The following is a 24136-nucleotide window of genomic DNA, read 5'->3' on the forward strand; positions in this document are numbered from 1 at the left end:
TTGTATCCTGTTGGCTAGGAGTTTGGTGAGGACCTTAGCCTTGCCATTGATTAGCGAGATTGGCCTATAGGAGGCACACTGCTCCTGGGGCTTATCAGATTTAGGGTTGACCACGATGGTGGCCTTATAGAGGTCCTGCGGGAGGGTGCCCTGTTCCCGGGCAGTCAAGAACATTTTATGGAGGGAAGATGTAATGTTGCCCCCCTCCACCCTCCCACAGCTTCTGCCAGGTTTCAACTGGGAACCCATTCGGGCCCGGTGTTTTCCCGGTCTGCAGTTGGGCTAGTGCTTCGGCCACCTCGGTCTCCGAGAGGGCAGAGTCCAGACTTGCCCTTTGCTGTACCGAGAGAGTTGGGAATAGTATGTCATTAAGGAGGGTTGGGTCCAGCCGCAAGGTCGGGGCCCGATAAAGTGTTTCATAGAATTGGGCAAAGGCCTCGGCTATCTCTGCGTCCGATGTGCACCTTTCACCCCATGAGGTGACAATCTCGCGAACGCAGCATTGTCCCTCAGCCCTTTTCTCCAGCCAAGCTAGCATTCTGCCAGCTTTGTCCCCATGTTCATAGATTCTGGCTCAAGAGTCCCAATGGGCTTGTTTAGCGTTGCCTAATAAGAGGTTTCCTAGCCGCTCAGTGGCTCGTTTAAGGGAGAGCTGGGACTGTGGGGATGGGTCAAGGATATGTTCGTTCTCGCGTTGGGTCAGTTCGCCCTCTGCTTTCGCTATGTCTTGGAGTCTCTCTTGCCCCCTGTTCGCCACCCAGGAGATTAAAGCGCCCCACAAGACTGTCTTATAGGCCTCCCAGACCACCGCCGAGTCCTGTTCTCCGTTATCATTAATTTCGAAGTACTCGGTGGAGACTTCCATAAGGTGGTCAACGAGCTCGGGGAAACCCAGATAGTAATTGTTTAGTCTCCATGTTATAGGGGGGGGGGGGGGAGAGGGGGGAGACCCTGTATGCGAATCTCCACAAGTAGGGGTGAGTGGTCTGAGATGCACCGGGGAAGGAAATCGGCCGCCCGTGCTCTGTAGAGATCTGTGCGTGGGACAAAGATATAGTCAATCCTGGAGAGGGAGCCGTGGGCCCCAGAGTGGAAGGAGTACCCCTTGGTGTCCGGGTGCAACTCTCGCCATACATCACCCAAACCCAAGGCGGACACAAAGTTAAACAGCTTCGTAGGGGTGTCCGGGTTGCGTTGTCCGAGATGTGTACGGTCAGTGGCATTGCACATGACATCATTAAAGTCTCCCCCTAGAAACAATTTATCAGGATGGTGTTTACCTAGGAGGAAAGTCAATTCCTCCAGTAGCTCCTACCCCAGTCCAGGGGGTGGGGGGAGGAAGTACACTGAAGCAAAAGCAACCCTCTCATTCCAAAGCGTTCCCAGGATCAACAATAGCGGCCCCTAGGATCTTGGATTAGTGTCTACAGAGTATTTGCTTAATCAAGCGTCTTTTAAATCGCGGAGCCCATCCCATTTACATTCCAGGTGAGCACCTTGAAAGACTTGGGGTGTTCAGTCGGGATCGACTGGGGTTGTATGGATGCCATCCAAAAATCAGGATAAGGGTTGGGCGGGTGGGCGAGGAGGGTATCCCCGTTAATGGTGATGTATTGCGGTGCGTGCCTGGAGTAATGAATATTATACTGTCTGGACCATCTGTAGCCTTGTCTTACCATGAACCTCAACAGACCTCGGAACTTACAATGGCGCGTTGCTCCCAGGGTAACAAAAAACGCATTATAACTTTCCCTTCCCTCCCCCTCCCCATACTCCACCCCAACACGAAGTACCTGTAGCCCCAACATTGCTGACACTCAAAAAAGGTAGGGTGTCAACCTTGCGAACCCTTGTTCAAGTTAAAACTAAAGAAGTTAAGGGGGGGGGCCGTAGCCTTTTCCCAGGTGCGGTGGAGGTACGCCACCGCTAGCCACATTATTAATGGCGTAAACGACTTACAACAGCTTCGTGGCACCACTCAGCATAGTCTGTAGTATCAATTCGGTCCTACACCCGCTTGTGGGATCAGACCCCTCCTCCCCCCTGTGGGGAACCAGCCAGAGTCAGTCCCCACCTTCCGCCGGTTGGTTCGGTGAAGGTGGCTGGTCCAGCTCCGGAGGGTGTTCCGCTGGTGGTCTGGGATTTCTGTCCCTGTTGGTTCGAGGTGACGACCAGTCTCCCTCGATATGCTGCTCTGCCCATCGCCAGTCTTCCTTTGGGTCGTTGAAGTGGACCGTTGTGCCCTTATGATAGATTTTCAGCTGAGCCGGGAAGAGCAGGCCATATTTGACTCCCATCGCTTGCAACGGTCTTAAGTTTTTCAAAGGATTGCCTTGCCTTCTGGACCTCCCGCGTGTAGTCTGGGAAGAAGGCTATCTTGGAGCCGTTAAAGGAGATCGTGCCTTTGGTTCGTGCAAGGTGCAACAGCGCGTCTCGATCCCGATAGTTCAATAGTCTTGCTATCACCGTTCGCGGAGGAGCACCAGGCACTGGTCTACCAGTGGGCATTTGTTGTGCCCCCTCTATAGAAAATAATTTGGAAAAGGATTGCTGGTCGAACAGGTCCGTCAGCCACTGCTCCAAGAAAAGCTCCATACAGGGGCCTTCAGCCTTCTCGGGAATACCTAGAATTCGAATGTTAATTGCGCCTGGACCTGCCCTCCTGTTCTTCGACTCTGGCTTCCAGAGTGTTAAGTTTGGCAGAGACGCCTTGCAGCTGTTGTTGCACCGCGTCCAACCGTCATCCGCCTCACCCGTTCGTGCTGACAATTTCTGCAAGTCGTGTCGGAGGAGGGACACATCCAGGCTAATTCCATCCATCTTCTGCTCCATTGATGTGCGGGAGTCTGCTATAGCTGCCATGACGTCTCTCAAGGAGAGTCCGGATGCAGAGTCCTCATCCACCGACGGCAACAGTTGAGAATCAGCGGGTTGCGATGGAGGAATCGTGTACTGGTCGATTCTGTTTTGCATGGTGGGCCATCTAGTTTTGTCTTTCCTCATGTCCGTTGCCAGGCCCCTTGGACTTCTTCCTGTGTCCAGATTATGGTCCCGCCACACTCTGACCCAGCCCCACAAGGGTACTCCACAGGTCGATAAACAGTCCGCACCTTGTCTGGGTATAGATTTCCCCCCTCGACCAAGGCAGGTGGGGGGGAAGGAGGGCGCGAACCGAACAGCGATTCCCTGTCGCAGACCGTTAGGCGGTGGTGGCGCCGGGTGGTGAGCTCGTGTTAGTGGCTGTGCTGGCCTGGCCACAGGATGCTGGAGATTTTATTGTTTTGCCCCGGGGTGTATCGGGTTCAGTCAGCTTTAGTGCGTTGGTGTGCCACCACGTCCCCTTTTAGGCGGCCCAGTGTCCGTACCACTGAGGACAGGGAAGAAATGGGAGACCTCTCCCCTTCAGACGGTTCCAGACGACAGGGGGCCCTCGCTGCAGGCACTCACCAGCGGGGCTGCCTCCACTGTGTACGGGTTCAACCGGCCACACCCGTCTCTCCTAGTCAGGGCGGTGCGGCTCAGAGCCCGGCACACCGATTCCTCCAGTCAGGGTCTCACGGGGCCTCGCCTCCGCTTCCGGCCCCCACCAGTTCTCCGGAGCTCCATCCCTGATGCGAGCTGGCAACCACCGCAGGGTGTGTGGATGGTCCGGTCCCCACTCAAAGCGCGCCCAGCGCTCCGGCGGCCATCTTGGTTCGTCGTCGGGCTGCACCGGCGTCTCCTTCCCCCGCTCCCACCTCTGCAGCCCCGGCACGTTTCAGGCTGGAATTCGCCCCAGATGTGCCCTGGGGTATCACGCACCGGAGAGCGTATTTTGGGGGTCACCAGATATCCTTAAGTAGTTGTTTATAATAGGAGGTTAAGCCGCAGCAGCAGGAGCTCCAGAGGCACACGTCTACTGCATTGCGCAGTTGGCCACGGCCCGGCCTATGATTTCTTGATCAAACATAGGCCGGGTGTGGTCCACGGGAAGGCGGATGCGCTATCCTGCTCCCTTGGGGGGAGGAGGGGTGTCTTTCCCATTCTTTCCAGATACAGTACTCAATCAAGGTCATGTAGTTTGTATTTGTACACCCTCACAGCCCATGTTGTCCGCCATCCGCAATTGGGTCACTCAACACCCTCACTCGCTATCCAAGTGGGATCCCGTCTATCATGACGGACTGCCTTTTGTACAGGGGAAACTGGTCTTGCCCAATAGCGACACCCGTAATCTAGCACTTGAGGGGTCTCACGACGCCGCCATCAATGGGCATCCGGCTCAACAACACACTCTGGATCTCTTAAAACACTGGTGCTGGTGGCCATCGATGAGATGAGACAGAACTATGTGAATATATGTTCGGTTTGTGCTCAGTGCAAATCAAGAAGGGGTCGCCCATTAGGTCTGCTCCAACGATTACCCGTGCCCCCAAAACCCTGGCATACCGCCACAATTGATTTAATAACCGATTTGCCCCGAACACAAGGCTACGATACAGTGTGGGTAGTGGTGGATTCATATACTAAGATGGCTCGCTTTATCCCCTGTGCGGGTAGCCCTTCAGCCCCCACATTGGCCAACCTGTTTTTCAAGTCAGTCTTTTGTCTGTTCGGATTGCCCACAAACCTAGTGTCTGATAGGGGATCACAGTTCACGTCCAGTTTCTGGCAGGCTCTCACAAAACTGCTTGGTATTGAAGCCCGGTTCTCCTCCGCTTACCATCTGGAGACCGATGGGCAGACGGAGAGGGTAAACCAGGCCTTGGAGCAATACGTTCTTTAACTCTCCAGTACCAGAAATCATGGCTCAGTTTGCTGCATCTCGCCGAGTTTGTTTACAGCAACGCTTTGCATTCCTCCACAGGCTTCTCTCCATTCTACTCCCTTTATGGCCAACACCCACGGAACCTCCCATTCCCTGATTTAGCATCATCTAGGACTCCTGCTGCCACTGCTTGTGCCCGCGACCTCGCTACGGTCCATGCACACAACATTGCCCACCTGCGGGAGGCTCAGTCATCTATGAAGGAGGCTGCTGATAGGAAGCGGGTAGAGACTCCCAAGTACCGTGTAAGGGATCGTGTTTGGGTGTCTACTCGTCACTTGTATATACCTGGCTAACGCAAACTCCTCCCTCGTTTTGTTGGTCTGTATCGGGTATCCAAGGTCCTGAATCCTGTTGCCTATCGCCTTTCAGTCCCTCCTGCCTGGCGCATCCACCCAGTGTTTCACACCTCTCTGCTCAAGCCCTGCCCTAGCCCTACCCGTATTGTCTCTCCTCCTGCCCCAGTGTCTGTTACTTCCCCTGATGTGTTCAAAGTCAGTGCCATTCTGGGTTTGCGCTTTCTTCAAGGGAGGTTGCAGTATCTTGTGGATTGGTTGGGTTACGGTCATGAGGACCGCTCATGGGTTCCTGCTCGGGATGTCCATGCCCCTCGCTTGGTTGCCCGTTTCCATCAGGATCACCCGTCAAGCCCACGGGGTTGTGGCCCTTTGGGGGGGGGGGGGGCTCTGTCATGCACACTGCTACATGTCCCCATCATTCTAGTATCAGCACCCCATCAGGCACCCGTCAGTCCAACTCCCCTTCTGCCCATTCACTCGCACTTACCCGGCAGCAGCGGTATGGTGATTGGCAAACCCGGAGGAAGACAGGCATGGATGGCCACCCGAGGTTATTGAGACCGTTTCTCCATTGGCAATTACCATGGCGTTACTCAACGGTGTGCCGTAGCCACCGGCCCAACCTGGTTCCGCGTCACGTGATCAGGAAGAGACGATCACCTGATGATTCACGGAACATGACGCGGAAGCGCCTGAGAAACGTGTGTCACGTGACACAGACGCATGTCACCTAACTCATCAGTGCAGTTAAGAACAGCGAGTATGCGCTGACACAGTGCTTCACAGCTGCTTCGTTTCGAGTACTGTTTGGCGTTCTCCTCAATTTTGATCACGGCTCTTGACTACGGAAAGTTAACGGATTCCTGTGTTTAATCCTCGGATTACGGACTACCTTGTGTTTTGTCTTTTGGATACCGACCCCTGGCACTGCTAACTGGTTTTGATCTGGATTACCCCTTGGACTTGTTTTCAATCTCTGGTTCCTGCTCTTGGATTGTTGTTTTGGACTACTTACGGATTTTCCTACTCTGATTACCGATCATCGACCCTCACTGCCTTTACACAGGTGCTTAGTGTGTTTGCATCTGGAGTGCTAACCAGGGTTCCATCGCCTCTTGCTGCCGCCGGATATACACTTGCTCCTGCCCTGCTTTGTCCCTACTGAGGGCATGGTTAACACCTACTCCTCTTTTCCCTAGGTAAGCCTTGTTGTGATTCAAATCTTGTTTTCGGAGTATTAACTGCATTGCCATTGTGTTATACTTAACCCTTGCTTGCCTTACAGCGGTCACAGGAGTTTCCTGCGTTCCTGGTTCCTGTCTCTCGGCACTCAACACCTGTGGCCTCAAGGATCGCACGGGTAGTTATTTTACTATCTCCTCGTGTGGTACTTGGGGACGGAAGTTCCATAATCTACACAACCATCAAGACAGAACATCTACCTCATCTCCGCTCCATCTTTAATTCTGTGATTCGTCTTCTTATCTCTATTCCCTCGCAGACATCCATCTATTGCTCTTACCATCCTTGTTAATTTTAGTCTTCACTTTGACTGGTCCTCCTTTTCATTTTCAGTGCATTGTCTTTAAATGTATTAACTGCTTGGCCTTAATCTACCTGGTCTCTAATCACGCTTCATGTCCCCTCCCATTCCTCATGCTCACAGTCTATCCATCTTCTTTACATACCCAGGCCACCCTATGCTGAAGCTTGTTCTAGACTCAAATTGAAACTCTTCCAATTCCGATCTCGGCCTCTGATTCCCTTCATATCTTTTGAACTCTTCCAAAGACGCACTTGCACTCCCCCATCTCTTAATGCCTTCTTTTTTGATTTTTTATTACAGTATTCACCACATTTCCCCGACTACTGTATCACTTTCAAATGTGTTCAGTGCTTTGGCAAAAGCACTATACAAGCTGCAATAAATACATTGACAGACACACAACCCCAGGATAGAAGACATACTGGCTTATTTGAGACAAGTGGATCTCAAAATTAGTCTTTCAAGCTGGATATCATCCCAATATATCACTGCATTCTTGACCCATATGGGCTAAATAAAAATGTATTCATCTATTGTAACACGCTTAATGCCAGAGACCAGTCTCTAAGCACAGGACCGGGATTCAAACCGGTGTTGCTTTGCGTGGTCTGGCTTCCCAGATGAACGCATTCCCCCTGATCATTCCTCCTGGCTCTCTAGGGCTTAGGCCAGTACAAAATATTGAATTGGGATATTATCAACAGCTGATACAAAGAAGGTTTAGGATGGGAAAAAGGCCAAGCCTCCTAGACTGTCCCAGAAATAAGAAGGGTTATTTTCAGAATTGGGACATACTGAAGTCAATTAATACCCCACTGACTACCGTCACTGAGCAGCTGATGGTAATTGCTGAAGAAGAACAATGAAAAGTTCTGGTTTGAATGACAAAGGGAGGACATCCAGCCTATCAAAGAAGCCCTCTCGAGTAACATGCTCATGACTCATTTTGACCCAAATCAAAATACCAAGCTCATAGTGAATGCCAGCCACTGTGGGCAAGGAGCAATGCTGATGCAGAAGAATGATAATGAAGCCGATTAGCAGCCGCCTATGCCAGCCGGGCACTTACACCTGTAGAGCAAAAATATTCTCTAATCAGTAAAGGGGCCATAGCAGTACTATGGGGAATGGGGGGTAATCAGCACTTTCATCTCTACCTTTATGGGCATACCGTTAAAGCGAAGGATCAGTAAATGCTCTCTGGAGAAAATCCAAACGGCCATGCAGTAGGAGGAGAGCCTACAGGTGGTCATGCAGGTTCACCTATAGTGGAAGATGGTCAAATGCTCTTGAAAAGAACAGCCAATGGAACCAAGAAGCCTGCAAGACCCTCCATGCCCACCACGCAATCAGGCGTAGACTTTCAGCGTCCGAAGACCGAAACCGTCTTCACGATACCAAGATCATGCTTCCTCAGGGTACCCAGTGATTTAATTGCTGGAATTAAACATTGAGCAGGGGAAACGATTTATTTTCAAGCCACTATCCAACACTTTTCCTAAATAGTCTAGAACTGGAGTTTTTGTATACAACTGCACCAGTCTTTTGGGAAGGGCTTTAGTGGGTTCAAAAAATATTGTTTATGCCTCGTTGTTTATTACCAGCAATGAAATCACATGGAACTGCTTCCTCATAGCCTCATGCACCAGGCTGTACAATCGCTCATATGGAAGACTAAGGAATTGAAAATTAAAGAAGCCAGAAAAGGGGAGATGTAGTTCTCTGGTCTTGGCACAATTGTAGTGACTGAAGTGGTGCTGTGTATCCCTTGCTACCTCACAGGGAGCACGGACAGGCCAACCGCCCACCCATTATATCTGAACCACTTAGCACAGTCCCATAGCAGCCAATGGCTTCCTGCCAAAACAGGAAAAGATAGTGGCCAGGCACGCACTAACCAAGGAAACAGACAGCAGCACTTGCTTTGAGAGGCAGAAATGGCAAGCAGACTTGCAAGAACAAGGCAACGATTGCAGGAAAATGCTCCTCCGCTGGCAAATGAAGAAGCCAAACAGGTCATGAGAACCATCAAGATGATTGTGCAGATCATAATTCACCAGCAAGTTGTTTCTGAGATCGACATGTATCAGTTTTTGTTGGAGTACTAAGCAACCCCGGCACACCTCCATGACATGCTCTCAGTCAACTACGTTTTTGGGCCTGCAAGCGAGTGGAATAATAACTGCTGATCCTCTCTGGAGCATTGCAAACTGCCTAATAGACAATAAAAAAGGAAGGCAAACCATTACTAAATGAGCGAGCGCAGGGCAGCAGAACCATGCCCAGTGGAAAGACAGTCTGCCCAGTGAAAAATTCAGTAATCCATACGAAGGTCGTCATGCAGCAGGATTCAAAAGACTGGAGGCCCAGATAGGGAGAGTGAAGGAGAGAAACTCCTTGGAAGCACTTTTATCAAAGAACCAACATCCTCGAAGTCTCGAGGGACCACCCCCGAGCCCCTCTGCTACAACCACTGAACAATCTCTCTGGTTTGTGAACCCCCCACTTTGAGTACTAATCACACTTCTCCATAAAACGTCCACCAACGCACTAAGTGCCCATGCTGGTCGCTGGCCTATGATGCCTCGGATGTGAATGACCGTGATGATTAATAGTACATTATATGCCGGGAGGAATGTTATTAAGGAGGCGGCACAGCCCCTTCAGGAGGCCACTGTCTCACTGATAAACCAAATCCCCAAAGTGCACCCGACTCTAAAAAGCATGCATAGCGGGGCGCTGTTGCACACACACGAGATGGCTGCCTGAGGTGGGAGCTCCTCTTCGGCTAAAATCCTGGACAAGTAAAGATCCTGCTCCGGAGCCACCCGGGAAACCCACATGACGTGTGCCTGACCCCCGAGTACGGGTGCACCTCCTGTAAAAATCCTGGACGAAAACAGACATTTAGCTGTAAAACAGTTTTACAAGACTCGGCGAGTGAGGTGGGAGCAGGAAGCCAGAAGGAGTACCGCACTGTGGCAACTCAAGCCTGCTAGCTGGGAAACGCTCAAAGGCCACAAGGTGAGAGGAGACTGCACGGCCGCCCGGGAATGGCACGCAGGCTTTTCCACAACATACGCAGCAACTACTCCGAATTGTGGTGAACACAGGGGGTGACATCCATGCTACGAGACTACCTATCTGCTAAATCTAGTGGCAGCAACTCGCATCATCGTCATCAAAGCCGTACTAGTGGCTGCGACATACGCATGCTTTGTGATCGGCTCATTAGCTTGTGACCCACACATTCGGAGCCTGGGGACCGTGGGGACCTGCTCTCTTCCCGCACCGCCGTCTCCGCTGCTGGGGTGCGTCCTGCCCTCTGGATATTGGACCTGCACCCTGGGGACCTGCTGGGTGCGTTTGCCTCTGTGGCACCGTAGCTGGGGAGAGGGGGCAACACTCCGCCCTGGTCCTGTGGTGGTGGATGATCGCCTGGCCGCGTGCAGGAGTTCCACAAGACTACTCAAAGACTCGTCCTGCAGCGTGTTGAAAGCTGCATACCCGCGCCCCAAACTCTAATGCTGATCTCGGAAGGATGTAGCCCGCCTGGCCTTGGGAGGGCGGAATACCAGGTGAGCTGTGCGGGACTGCGGGGCTGTGGGCATCCTACCAACGGTCCGTGTAAGGGGCACCCAGAAGACCCTATTCAATTGGATATTTATACTAACATAAGCACGACCAGACCGAGGAGCAGGCTCTATACGAGACCCTGAGCTGTCTCAATATATTGTAGCAGCCGCTGGCTGTATTGTAAACTGCATAGAGGACACAATACATTCAAGCACTACAATACGGCACGGGCAGGCTGTAGAACATCAGTTGATGGTGCAGCGATATCTGGTCAGCTCATCATCCACGGCCTGGAACGTGTGGACGGTTCAGGCCAGATACAAGTTGAGAAGATCACTCCAATCATCCGGTGAATGGTGCGCTGAGGGGGCCCGAGGAGCTGCAATATTCGCTTGAACCTAATCATTAGAATCGTCTCAGGTTGCCCAACCCATTTAACCAAGGCAGCGGCGTATATTGGATGATTTATACCACAAACATAGTCAAAGTGTACTCACATAGCGCTGCTGGGACAATACGTAATATAAAGCTCACTGAGGCACAATAACAATGGCAGAAACAAGTACATTGTTAATTACGTGAGAGGGCACAATTCATTCAAGCAATACAATACTGCCCAAGCAGGGGTTCCAGCACTCGCTGACATGGCAGTAATATCTACGCATTGACCTGTGACTGAGCTCCTTATGTTATACAATCCCACATAACATATCCTATTCACTCCTTGGCAAGGAATAACTGGCCTGGTGCCTGACTGGATTCATACGCGGGCACTCGAACCCTATCTTATACGTTTCGGAAAGACCTGTCCTGCCCAGAAACCAGGCTTCCACGAGAACTAAGCTCAGGGGAAGTGCTGTGCTACACTACTGCCTCAAGAGTTATCAGTACTACAGTGGCCAGATACGCTGTGGTTGGTTGGAAAGACATCTACCCTTGCTGTGAAGGAGTTTGTGTACCAGCCACGTGTGAAGCGGATTGATACCTAGGCCTCAATCCCTCAGCGATGACAAAAGGAGCCGGCTCCAAGAAAAAGAAGACCGGGACTATGGACTCTTATACAAGCAGCCAGTTCCCAGTTGCTATGCCTCCACCACCAGCTGAACCTGGCAACTCCTCACCACGGTACAAAGTGGGTTTATGTCAGTCAATGTGAAATTAGACGACATTGTCGCCACCACTGGCTCAGTGAAAGCCCGCATTGAGAAGGAGAGTGCCCGTGCTGAATCAAGGATCAGCAACAATGAGGACTCCATTGGCCAAAACACTTGTGAGATTACCCTACTGAAAGGCGAGATGGGCAAAATATGCAGGAAATGTGATGACTTAGAGTCCAGGTCCGTAACAATATCCGCATTAAGGGGGTGGCTGAATCCTCTTGCAAAGGCCCCATGGAGGCGGATGTGAAGTCGCTATTGAAATCCTTGTTTGGGGATGATGCCTTCTCAGAACATTTCTTATTTGAAAGGGCACATCACACGCTGGCACCGACAAACGAGCCTGGAGCTCCGCTTAGAACCAAAATTGCCAGGCTGAAGAACTATAGGGACAGAGACAGTGCTCTCCACCTGGCAAGAGAAATGGGTCCCCTCCGACACGAAGGTGACAACATTCACGTCTATCCTGATTTTGCAGCCGGGGTACAGGCCCAGAGAAGATCATACGACCAGGTCAAAAAACAACTCTGCCTGTGACAGGTCCCGTGTGCATTGATTTTCCTGGCAAAGCTGCGCATACAGCATGGAGGTTGGGCGCACTATTTTAACCATCCCACGGCAGCCATGGACTACATAGAGGCTACTATCCCACTGCCGTCACGGGGATAGAGACATAACCAAAATGGACTTCTGCACCCCGCGGGAGACAGGAGCAACGCAGCTGATCAAGCACGTCGATCCTGATATCCTTTTTAGGATTGTGTAAGTGAAGAAAATGGGTGCCTGGGTGGCTCCGATAGATGCTTGTTTTTGCAGACCGGATGAGTGATGTTCTACCGTGGCAGTTGTGAGCCGCGATATACCCACCTCCGGAAAGATCCAGAAGTTGTGGAATGGGTATCATCATCAGGTTGGGGTTGATGGTGCGGGTGGAGGTGTGGGGGAAATTGCTGTAGGTTTCACCCCCGGCGTTAGGCTGAGGCATGTTGGGGGATGTTCTGGGGCTTGTTGGGACTGTTAAAGGTTTAAAACCAGAGTGCTGCACCATTTCAAGAGCTATCCGATCAGTTGAAGTGTACTACTACATTGAAAACAATACTCCTATAAATGGCACAAAGCACAATCTTACAGGGGATTAACTGTCAAATTATTATCCTGGAATGTGCAGGGGCTTAATAACCCGGTTAAGGCTAGGAAGGTTGCAGCATATGTAACACGACACAGACCGCAGATATTGCTACCTCAAGAGACACACGCACTAAAAAATTTGAGTTCAGTTTTCTCTCACGATGGGGCCCCCTTAGATATGGCACAGAGTACTCGGCTAAATCCAGAGTTCTTACTCTTATACACCCAACATTGGGCTTTCGATATTTGTGCTGGTGTGCGGGAAGGTAGCTGGTCGTACTATGGTAATTGTAAATACATATGGGCCAAACATAAATGACCCGGAATTTTATCACACGATACTGGGCAAACTTGACACAAGAGAAAATCCATTGATACTGCGGGGAGGGGATTTCAATACAATCCTGGATGTATCACTTGACCGATTCTCTGTAATCCCCTTGCGACCCACAAACGTTGCGTCCACCCTGAGACAAATTATAGCACAATTATTCCAAATGGATGCTTGGCGCACACTCCATCCACTTGAGACACGATACACGTATTATTCATCTGTCCATGACTCTGAATCTCACATAGATTATTGGCTTATCAGTTCATCACTATCAGGATCGGTAACTGACTGCGATATCCACCCTCGTACCATCTCAGACCACTCCCCAATTTCTCTCACCCTGGCCCTGCAGGATGACGCCCCGCAGGCTAGACGTTGGAGAATGCCCTCAGCTATATTTGGAGACCCCCATATATGCGAGACACTCCATACGGAAATAGAGGAATTCTTTGAATTGAACGAGGGCTCAGTGAGCACCTATTCCACTTTGTGGGAGGGGTTCAAGGTGTGGATACGAGGCATTATTATGAGTAAGACCACTGGATTATTAGCAGTCGTTGGAGGGACCTGGGAATGGTGGAAAGTAGACTGGTGAGGCTTGAGACAGAATACATCACTATGCATAATAAAGAGACCCTTTCTGAGATCCACGATGAGGTAACGGATTACCTGCAGGGTCTTGAACTCCCCACTCTTGTCCCCAACGCCCGGTCTGCACAAAACTTGCCCGTAACACTAGATGAAATCACAGCAGCTATAAAAAAGGTATTAACGTCCGGTAAGGCTCCCGGGTCAGATGGCCTGGGCACAGAACTGTATAAGGAGTACCACGACAAGCTGGCCCCCATGCTCTTAAAAGTATGGGAGGAGGCAATGGAGCGGGGCTCACTTCCTGTATCCATGCGTGAGGTGGTGATCACCGTGCTCCTTCAACCCGGTCGTCCAGCACATGACCTGTCCTCGTATAGACCCATCTCACTGATACACTGACACCAAGATCGTAGCCAAAATACTTGCGACCAGGCTTTTACCACAGATCCACAGCCCTAGACCTGCGACGGCTCTTTGGAGTGATGGCCCATATTAATCCAAAGGCCAATGCAGAAATTGCAGCCCTAGATGCCGAGAAGGCTTTCAACTCAGGTCTCATGGTCCTACTTCGCAGTGCTTTAATGGTTTGGCCAGGGTAAATATTTCCTTAAATGGGTCAGGCTGCTCTACACTAACCCAGATGCTTGTGTCCTCACCAACCGTACCATCTCTTCTCTTTTCTCTGGGCAGAGGCACCAGACAAGGCTGTCCCTTTTCCCCCATATTGTTTGCCCTTTCCATTGAACCCATGGCAGAGTTCGTCCATCAACACCACATACATAGGGGCATCAGAATGACAGGGCACCCCCACAACTAATATCCCTCTATGCGGATGACACTTTGCTGTATGTCCGAGACCCTAAAGCTAACCTGCGGCCAATAATGGCAGATATTCATGTATTCGCTGAATACTCTGGGTACAAAATGAATGTCTCCAAGTTTGAACTGTTTCCTCTAACTCCAGCTACACAAGACTCGGCTGACATGTGTGGGTTCAAGTGGTCTCCTATCCGGGTCTACTATTTAGGAGTAGTGGTATCCAAAGACTAACGCACACAATACATGGATAATCATGAGGAACTTTTAGAGACACTAACCACCAAACCACAGCTGTGGACCAAACTCCCCATTTCTTTGTACGGCCGAGTGGCCCTCCTCAAGATGGTAGTTCTCCCCAAGCTATCTTACTGTTTTGGCAACATACCCATTTGGCCGGTAAAATTTTCTTTAGGAAACTTCAAATCGTTAGTCACCACGTTTGTATGGGGTGGGAAGACCGCTAGGATGAAATGGACCAAATTGGCTGAACCATTCTTGAGCAGCGGCATCTCGGCCCTGGACTTCGAAGTGCTACTTAGTGGCCCAAGCACAATTTGCCAAGCATTGGTATGACCCAGATGACACGGCCACACAACCCTATAGAGAAATATGCTGCTTCCCCTTGTGATGTTCGGTTAGTTATCTTTAGTTCCAATCATAAAGACTCCTGTGAGTTTGACCTGGTGAGTACCACCGAACACACATGGTTTAAAATATGGAAAAAGATTGGACTGGAGACTCCATACGACCCAGAAATCCCACTTTGGAACTTCCCCAGTATTACCCCCACATTCGATAAAGCCCTGCAAAAGCTGTGGGACCCGACTAAACAATTTAAAATGCGAGATATGTTTCCAGAGGGTATATATATCAAACAGAAAGATTGCGTAGATGCAGTGGGAGGCTGGCAACGCAAACAATTTCACTTTCACCACATGAGAGCTGCGTTTTCAGCCAAATGGCCAACATTCCCCGCAGAACCCCTTACACATGAATGCATAAGGGCCATCACAGCGGCTGATGGATGGAGAAAAGGGGTCTCGACTTTGTACACCCTAGTTCAATCACACTCAACCTCCTACAACACTATGAAAGAGACCCGAGAGCGAAATCTGGGTGTCACACCGAGTGATGAAAAATGGCTCAGATTCTGTCAGTTTACTAGATCCGTCTCCCTAAATTACGGGTTGCGATTAATTCAATTTAAAATACTTAATCGGCAACATTACACGCCCCCCAAACGGACCAAATTTGTGGAGGGCTGCACGGGGAATTGTCTGAAATGTGATGCACCAGATGCATGCGCATATCATATGTATTGGTCATGCCCCATAGTGGCAGTGTTCTGGGGCAAGGTCACAGAAACCCTGGAAGAAATTACGTCTATTCCTGCATCTCCTTCTCCACTGAAGTACCTATTTGGAGACATTGGTAAGGTGACTGAGACCACTAGACGACTATAACGTGGCATGTGTAGTTGCAAAACGCTGTATATTAAAGTGCTGGAAATCTGTCAATGCGCCTCGAAAGGAAGACTTCCTCAGAGACCTCACAATGGTGAATGAATGTAAGGAGCAATTTGTGTTAACTGTGATGTCAGCATGTCGCCACAAGGATTTCTGGGCTCCTTTAAGAAGCTACTACACCCTGAACAGTAAGACAATTTTGTGTGTTGAATATTAACATGTGGTATTGGTTGAATCATGATGCTGAATCTGTAATGCTCTGTTCCAATGCAACTCTTTAAAATAAAGTTCCAAAAAAATAAATAAAAGCATGCATAGCAATAAAAAGGGAAGCCACGGGAAGAAATCAGTGTGTTCCGTCTGTGAAACGTGCATCACTGGACACGAAAGTAGCATATGGTACAGGACACAAGCCAATTGCTTCTTCACACAGCAAACAAATGCTTACATTTCAAGCATCATGCTGGAATGAAATGCTCATTTAAGGGCAACTCTGCGATTGATGAATTTGCCAGGCGTACGGTCCATACCAAGGCAAGCATGCAGTTGGCATTTTCCTGTGTTTTTTATACAGACAGCATAAAAGAAAACATTTCCCTGCAGGTCCTCGTGTATAAGAAGAATGGGAAAAAGCTTGAGGTCGCTTAGATCGGCTAGGTGAAGTGTGAATAAACATAAAAGATCAAGCGGGAACTTTTTAGATAACCCTTTAGTAAGTAGAATTGCTCATAACTGCCACCAAGACAGCAATAATGTTCCAGCCCATGCTTCAATGACCGACTTCCCATTAGTACAAAGTGACTCAAAAATTGATTATTCCCCTGTTTAAGCTGGGAAAGTAAAAAGATCCTCTCATTCCAGTTGGTTTCAATTGTACTCACTATCAAAGCAGCCAGCAAGGCAGGTGTCAACTTAAAGCGATACTAGAAGTTGGGCCCAGACATTCTTTAAGGGACACTGCAAATTGGTGGTCTCATCCACCACCTGCAGGCCATGCACCATTTTTCTTCCACTAATCCCTGAGGACAGCATAGGATCGTGGTCTTTGACACAGGAAAGAGCTTTGTTACCTTTGGAGGCAACACTCCCAAGCCCCAGGTTCTCTATGAAACCCCCAGTTTTAGGGAATAAAGGGGCGGGGGACTCAGATAGAAGGCAATGCTGCCATGCTGCCCCCCCCCTGTCTCTGCTACAAACATGAGGAATAGCACCAAGCACAAATCCACCCCTCCGACATATTATAATGAGAGAAAGGACTGTTACGCAAGTAACTAGGTGTTACTGTGCAGTTTAGCAGGAGTGACTCCTGCACACATGTTCTGTAGACAAATTCGAGAACACGTTTTGTACCTTTATTATTAAAAGCCAGTCAGGCTTGCGATACAAGTCTTTCTTTGTTTATTTATTTCTAATAGGCACCAGACCCGAGGGTAACAGGGCGCAGCAATAAGAATATGCTAAGCTTACAAGGTTACAGAAAGTATACGAAAAAAGTGGACCAACGCCGTGAGGCCAGCGGTGCGGGCTGCACTCCCAATAACCACAGAGTGGTATAACGGTTTTCAGTCGGTCAATCGGAGGTAATAATCATTCAAATACTCTGATTAATTTCCTTAGTGCTCTACAGTTATGTATCACTGTTTTAGCAGATGCGTCACATGAGCCCGAATTGGCCTATGCATTTCGGAGTCAATATCCTTCCTCAGGGCCAGCTCATGTAGTATTCAATGTGTCAAAAACCTATCATCAGTTTCAGTCTAAATCCCACAATTTACAATACATATATATGTCAGGCATACATCGTATAAATGGCATTCAGAATAGTGGTGCAACGTTAATTCATCATACAAAGAGTATTATGGTAAACAGTAGTTACATTGTGAATAGAACAAAGGCACAGTAGTTACATTGTGAATAGAACAAAGGCATAAGTAGGCAGTAAGGTGCAATATCATCATGATTAACATTCCGAATGAGGCCAGTGAATTTTCACCACGTCAGCATTTGATCATCAGCCACCATCATCATCAAGTTAAAGTGTCACATGTGTAAGAATACAAAGCGCATCATTTAGATTATGATGATTGTAATATAAAATCATGAAATATAGCCCACACATACGTGCCGGGTCAAGGAAGTACGGAAAAAGAAGAAAAGAAAAAAATGAATGAGAAAACATTGGATTTACTAAATTAGCCGATTGTCCGCTAATGTAAAATGCTGTAAAACTACTAACAATAAACTAGAGGTACTGACCTTGGTGTGCATCCAGTGTCAGTACATACTGTAGAGTAGCACGGAAAAACTGCTCAGTGTGGCTGGCTAGCGAAGACTGCAGCGCTAGAAAATGTATACAAGTGAAAGTATCAGGTCTAATGTACGTGCGGATAGCACAGACTTGCAAGCGATGAAAAGGTGCATTGTGATAGCGTGTGAGATCAACGGGCTGCTTACCTAGTAACCATAAGAGTGAATCCTTGAAGGACGCCTCGAAAGCACGCGAGTCGTGTACTGCATAACTAGATTCTCCAGCTTGTTTAGAAAGCGTAACCATGGAAACAACCCAATGCTTCGTTACGGCAGCGGCCATCTTATAAAATATATAATCGCTGTTGGGTCATGCTAAATGTAATCTTTCTCTGTGTTAATAGGTCTAGTCCCTATCGCGCTATAGCGCCAAGAACCTGATAGAATGACTTCTAACTCGAAATGAAATAATCGAGTAAATAAATAAATAGAACTTAAAATTTAGAAAATAATAATGATTAAAAAATTTGGATTGAATGCTGGCGGCATAGATGTTCTGGCATATTTCGAAAACGTCTTGCTATCCTGCTAAAGCGTAATTCATGGTAAGCAGCGATATGTGCTGGAATGTGTAGCTGGCGCTACGATCGTAAAGAAAAAGACGGGGAGGTATCCTGATGCGCACGTGTGGCATCTGTGAGTAGGCTAGCTACTGCCTGAAAACGAGTGCATCACGCTGTGCCGGACTCGAGGTCTGCCTGGTATGGTAAACGGGGGTTTGCTAATCAGGTTTACTACTGCCTGATTGAAAGCTCATAATACTAAGTGAAACTCGAAATCAACCTTGCGTGGTGCACAAGGACATACAATGTGTTACAAAAATCTCCATATCTCCAAAACATAAACAGTCATAATGTCATAGTATGAAAAAATCAAGATGATAGTAAAGGAGGGAAAGCGAGAAAAAACCTTTGCTGGTCACTGGCAAGACATATATGGACTTATGGGATGTAAATACGGTTAACCACCTTACTACATTGCTAACCACTATATATTCAATTCAAGTAGGTATACATCAGAAGACAACAAGGTCAACTGCTGATATTGAAATTAATCGTGCTTGAATGAAACAGGGGAACCAAAAATGATCATTAATCTCCCTCTCGCCTAACACAAAAATCGCCCAACATAGTAACTTAAGATCTGTCGCTATAGATCTCCATCAGAAATTACTAGAATGTGAATTGACATATAAAAGCAACTTTAGTGTGCAATATTTAAGAGACCTGAATAAGGTCAGTGTCGTAACTCAAGAATGCTAAAGGAAACAACTGAGGTCTAATTCTTCGTTCATCCCATTAGGTGATTGTGAGTCCAGTCTATCAATCCAATAAGCTTCCTTTTGTGCTCGCCATTTCTTAATGTCACGGTTAGGACCTTTGGTGGATATCACCTCAAGTATCAAAAACCTTAATTTGGTGATTGAGTGTCCATTGTCATTGAAGTGTCTGGCAACTGCCGACGTTCTGTTCTTGTTCCTAATGTTCGATTTGTGCTCATTCATCCTGATGCGAACTTTTCGTGATGTTTCTCCTACATAGTATTTACCACAAGGGCATTTGATCGCATAAATAGCATTTTCTGATAGACACGTCGCGTGCTGTTTCAGATTGATTTTTTCTCCTGTTCGTGGGTGCGTGACTATGTTGTCTTTGATAATGTTGTTGCAATTCCCACAACTCATACATGGGTATGTTCCAGGGGGTTTGTCTGGTTTAATTGAGGATGCCCTACCTCTCGTGTTAACCAACATGTTGCGTAAGTTGCTGCTTTTCTGATATGCGAAAACAGGAGGAAGTGGAAATAGTTCTTTTGTTCTTTTGTCGCTGGTAAGCACATTCCATCTGTTGTGTATGATAGCTTTGATCTGCCTAATTTGTATGGAGAATTTTGTTACGAACACAAGTTCCGGACTGGCACTTTCGTGTTTTTTGTGAAGTAATTCCTGTCGACTTTGTGTATCTGTTTTAACTCTGGCCGCAGTTAGATCTGTTTCAGGATAACCTCTCAGTTGCATTTTTTCTTGCAGCTTCTGAAGCTGAATGTGACAGTCTTCTGGATCACTCACTATCCTTTTTATACGTAACATCTGTCCATAAGGCAGGTTGCGCAAGGTATTTGGAGGATGGAAGCTCATGCGGTGCAAAAGGTCGTTTCGATCTGTGGGTTTGGTGTAAAGAGTAGTACTTATCTTGTTGTCTTTGATAATGGTCTGAACATCTAGATGGTGGATATTGGGATCCCCCATCTCAAGTGTAAATTGGATACGATGGTCAATTCCATTTAAGTATTCCAAAAACTCTTGGAGTTCATTCTGATTGCCTGCCCATATACCGAAAATATCGTCGATGTACCGAACCCATGTCTTAAGGTGACGTTTCCATCTTTGGTTATTGAGTACATGTGACGTTTCAAATTGGTACATAAAACAATTCGCATATGCAGGTGCCATTGTGGCTCCCATGGCCGTTCCTGATATTTGTGTATAGTATTTCCCATCGTACGTGAAGTTTGAATTTTTAGAAATGAAATCAAGAAGAATCATTAAAAATTCCTTATTGGCTCCAATCTCAGCTGTTTGTAGTAGTAGAGCTTCAACTGCCTTCTGTCCAAGATCGTGTGGAATGCTGGTATATAAATTGACCACGTCAATAGTGTATAGAATGTCTTCTGGAGTTAATGCTATGGTTTCCAATTTTCTCAAATAATGAGTGGTGTTTTTGACATATGTGGTTGTGGCTTGGATGATTGGCTGAAGAAAAAAATCTATGTACGTCCCGAGTGGTTGCAGAATGCTTTGCGTTGCGGCCACTATGGGCCTTCCAGGTGGGTCGTCTAATCGTTTATGTATCTTCGGCAAGGTGTAAAAATGGGGCATTACAGGATGTGTGGTCAATAAATGTGCTTTGGTTTTGGTGCTGATCCATTCATCTTCTACTGCTTGTTCAAGAATCTCTTCTAGTTTCTTTTTAATGCGTGGTGTCGGATCATGTGACAGTAGCTTATACGTATTGACATCTGAAAGTTGTCGTAAACATTCTTCATGATATTGAGCCATGTCCTGAATCACAATAGCTCCCCCTTTATCAGCTGGTCGAATGGTGATCGTCTCATCTGTAAAGAGATTTTTAATTTGTGACAATTCGCCTCTATTCAAGTGGTGCCTCTTGGGTGCATGAAATTGTATCTTCTTCAAATCGTTGAGTACCATTTTTTGAAAAATGTCTATCGATGGTACATTAATAGGAGGACAAAAAGTGCTGTGAGGTTACAGAAATTATCACAGTACAATACAGTGTATTTACAGGTAAAATTACAGTGGCAATATAGAGGTACTCCAAGGTATAGTGTGATTTACGTGGCTGTGAAAGCTGTGTCTCCCCTTTCTCTTTTCTTCCCTCCACACTCTCCTCACCTGAGTCCTCAGAGTCACCGGTGTTCTGTAGGTTTCGCCGGCTCAGGTAATCCCGTTGTTTTTTAGGTAGCACTTGCCTGTCTCGGTGAGAAGCCACAGTGACCGCTGACTGGACAGCCGTCCTGGGACCCCTTGACCGGGAACAGGCCGGACAAGAAAGGGAAAAACCCACAAGTGGGAAAAAACCCTTAGGAAGTTCTGGTAAAGAGGAGTGGGACGAATCGAACTGGAAGCTGATGCGTGATCCACTGGTTAGAACTCAGGAGGGATATCCAATGCTCCAAAGAATGGTGGAAGGAACCAGGCCACGGATAAGTTGGGAGCGGTGAGAGAAAGAGAAAAGAAAACTGATGGACAGAGAAAAAAGGAAAAACTGGAGAGCCGCGAGAGAAAAGAGCGGCAAAGCGAAAGGATAAAAATAGCACGCCCGCCGCCGGAGCGGCGAGTCTAGAAAGAGAAAAAACGAAGAAGAGCCGAAGGATCGGCAAGTACAAAATGCTGCAAAAAGCAAAAAACTGCCGCTGTAATCAAACAGCGAAATAGGTAAGAGGAAAAGAACTCCTATACCAAAAATGAGGAGTGAGCAAGCAAAGGAGACCCGCTGCAAGTCGAGGCTAGCAGAGGGCAACGCTGGAGAGCGCAAAAACACGAGCCGCTGGAGAGAGCGCCAGCAACGGTTGAAACGCAGCGACTGTCGGGCTTGGATGACAGATAAACTGCCGGCAGTGCTGTGATTGGTGGTGGTAGGTACTAGATACAAAGAAAGGACTAAATGGCTCTACCTGCCGGAGAGCCTCCAACGTGGAAGGAGCCGCCATCCGCGGTAGCGGTTGCGGATGACATATAGATACAAATGTACAATATATAGTTTAAACAAGTCAAGGTATACATTTCACTCGGTTGCGAGATGGACTAGGGCAACCCAAATGAGGCAGCTAGCACTCGAGTGGCTAGTGTTCAGTGGTGTTGAGCAGGTGGATATAATTTTTTCTGAAATGTGCATAAGGTTGGTCTTCTCTGAACTCGGGGGGGGGGGGGGGGGGGGGTGGCATGGAATTCCACAGTTTTGCCGCCTTCACAGGAAAGCTCTGTCCGCCAATCTTAGTGAGTCTAAATCTCGGTACCACAAGGCAGTTGGCATTACTAGCTCTCGTTGGTCTAGTGGACGTTCTTCTAATTACTCTATTAGGTAGCTAGGGGCCTTATTATTTAGGGATTTATGGGTCAAGGAGACCATTTCTAGCTGTATTTTATTGTGGGTAGAAAGCCATTTATGTTGGCGTCTGATGTGTACTCTTTTATTTATACCTAATGCCGCTTTTAAAGCGTTATTTAGCAGAGTTTGTAACCTCTGGATAATGACTTTGTTAGCACTACTGTAAAGAGCATTGCAGTAATCCAACCTAGAGAGTATGAGTGCTCTAGCCAGAATCATGCAGCTATGATTTGAGAGGAATGGTTTACCAGCTCTAATAAGCTTGCACGTGTAAGCCGTGGTAGAGGCCAGGGATTTTATTTGTTTGTCAAAGGACATAGTTGAGACGAGGTAGAATCCAAGGGTTTTTACCTCCTTGGATACTCTAATGACGTTTCCAGCGATGGTGAATGAGGAGTAGTCATGACCTAGTTTAGGGATGTTGGAATGTGTGCCCAAGATTATCAACTCTGTCTTGTCATCATTCAGGCATAGACCGTGGTTGGCCATCCATGCCTGAATGATGAGATATACCCTTTTCACCAATGCTGAGTCCTTGCCATGATCCCCGGAAAGAGGGAGGAGAATCTGTGTTTCATCTGCATAGTTAGTGAAGGTGATACCCAGAAGGTCCAGATCATCGAACAAGGGTTTGGTGAATATGTTATATAGAGTGGGGGAGACACAGGAGCTCTGCGGTATGCCACTGGGGGAGGGGTCCACTGCTGCTGATTGTGAAAACACCCTCATGGTCCTTTCGCTCAAGAAAGATTCTATCCATCGGATAGCCTCTGTGGAAAAGTGAGCTGCTGAATCCAGATGTCTGCATAGGACCTTATGGTCCACTAGGTCGAATGCAGCTGAGAGATCTAGTAGTAGGAGATGAGCAGTCTTCCCATTATCTCGCAGCTCATCAATCTGTGTTTTTAAATCAATTAAGGCCATTTCCATTCCATGTAATGGGCCAGATTGTCTAGCTCCCAGAAGCTTGTGTAGTTCCAAGTATTTTTGTATCTGGGTATAAGCAACTTTGTCAGGTATTTGAAGTAGAAATGGTACCGTGGTGATGGGGCGATAATTAGTGGGGATGAGCGGGTCTCGAGTTTGCTATTTTTAAAGTGGAAGTACCCAGGATTGTTTAAGGTTGGCCGAGATAGTGCCCGAGGTAAAGGAGGCGTTAATCAATTTGGAAATAAAAGGTGACAGATCTCTGGCGGCATCTTTTATAATTTCAGCAGGACAGATGTCACCTTTGCAATTGGATGGTTTGCGAGATAAGATAGTTTTCTCTACCTCCATGATCGTAGTTTTGGTAAAACTGAATCTTGGGGTCTGGTCATATATCACTAGATGGAATGGTGTTTGCAGATAGCTGTGAGTTTACAGTAGCTTTTTTTTTTGATTTTGGAGTGTATTTATGTTATTAGCTAGTGCGTGTTAGATGTCTGAGCACCAAGTTTTATTTTTGATACATATGTCAGGTATGGGAATTGGGG

The 24136-nt window shown here is 47.8% G+C and overlaps 1 protein-coding gene across 5 annotated transcripts in view; it reads right to left on the reverse strand.

Moving 5' to 3' along the window:
- Positions 1–24136, reverse strand: part of ATP2C1 (ATPase secretory pathway Ca2+ transporting 1) — a 1883161-nt gene that overhangs the window by 1655466 nt on the left and 203559 nt on the right. The window contains exon 1 of one of the 5 annotated variants that reach the window (XM_069648734.1): positions 17980–17999. The exons of the other annotated variants lie outside the window; for them this stretch is intronic. The gene's annotated coding sequence lies outside the window, so the exon portion shown is untranslated. Of the gene's footprint in view, positions 1–17979; positions 18000–24136 lie in introns of those variants that run through there. 5 annotated transcript variants of the gene reach the window in all.

This window comes from Ambystoma mexicanum, chromosome 2q (assembly GCF_040938575.1).
Source record: "Ambystoma mexicanum isolate Mex_15411 chromosome 2q, UKY_AmexF1_1, whole genome shotgun sequence".
Lineage (NCBI taxonomy): Eukaryota > Metazoa > Chordata > Amphibia > Caudata > Ambystomatidae > Ambystoma > Ambystoma mexicanum.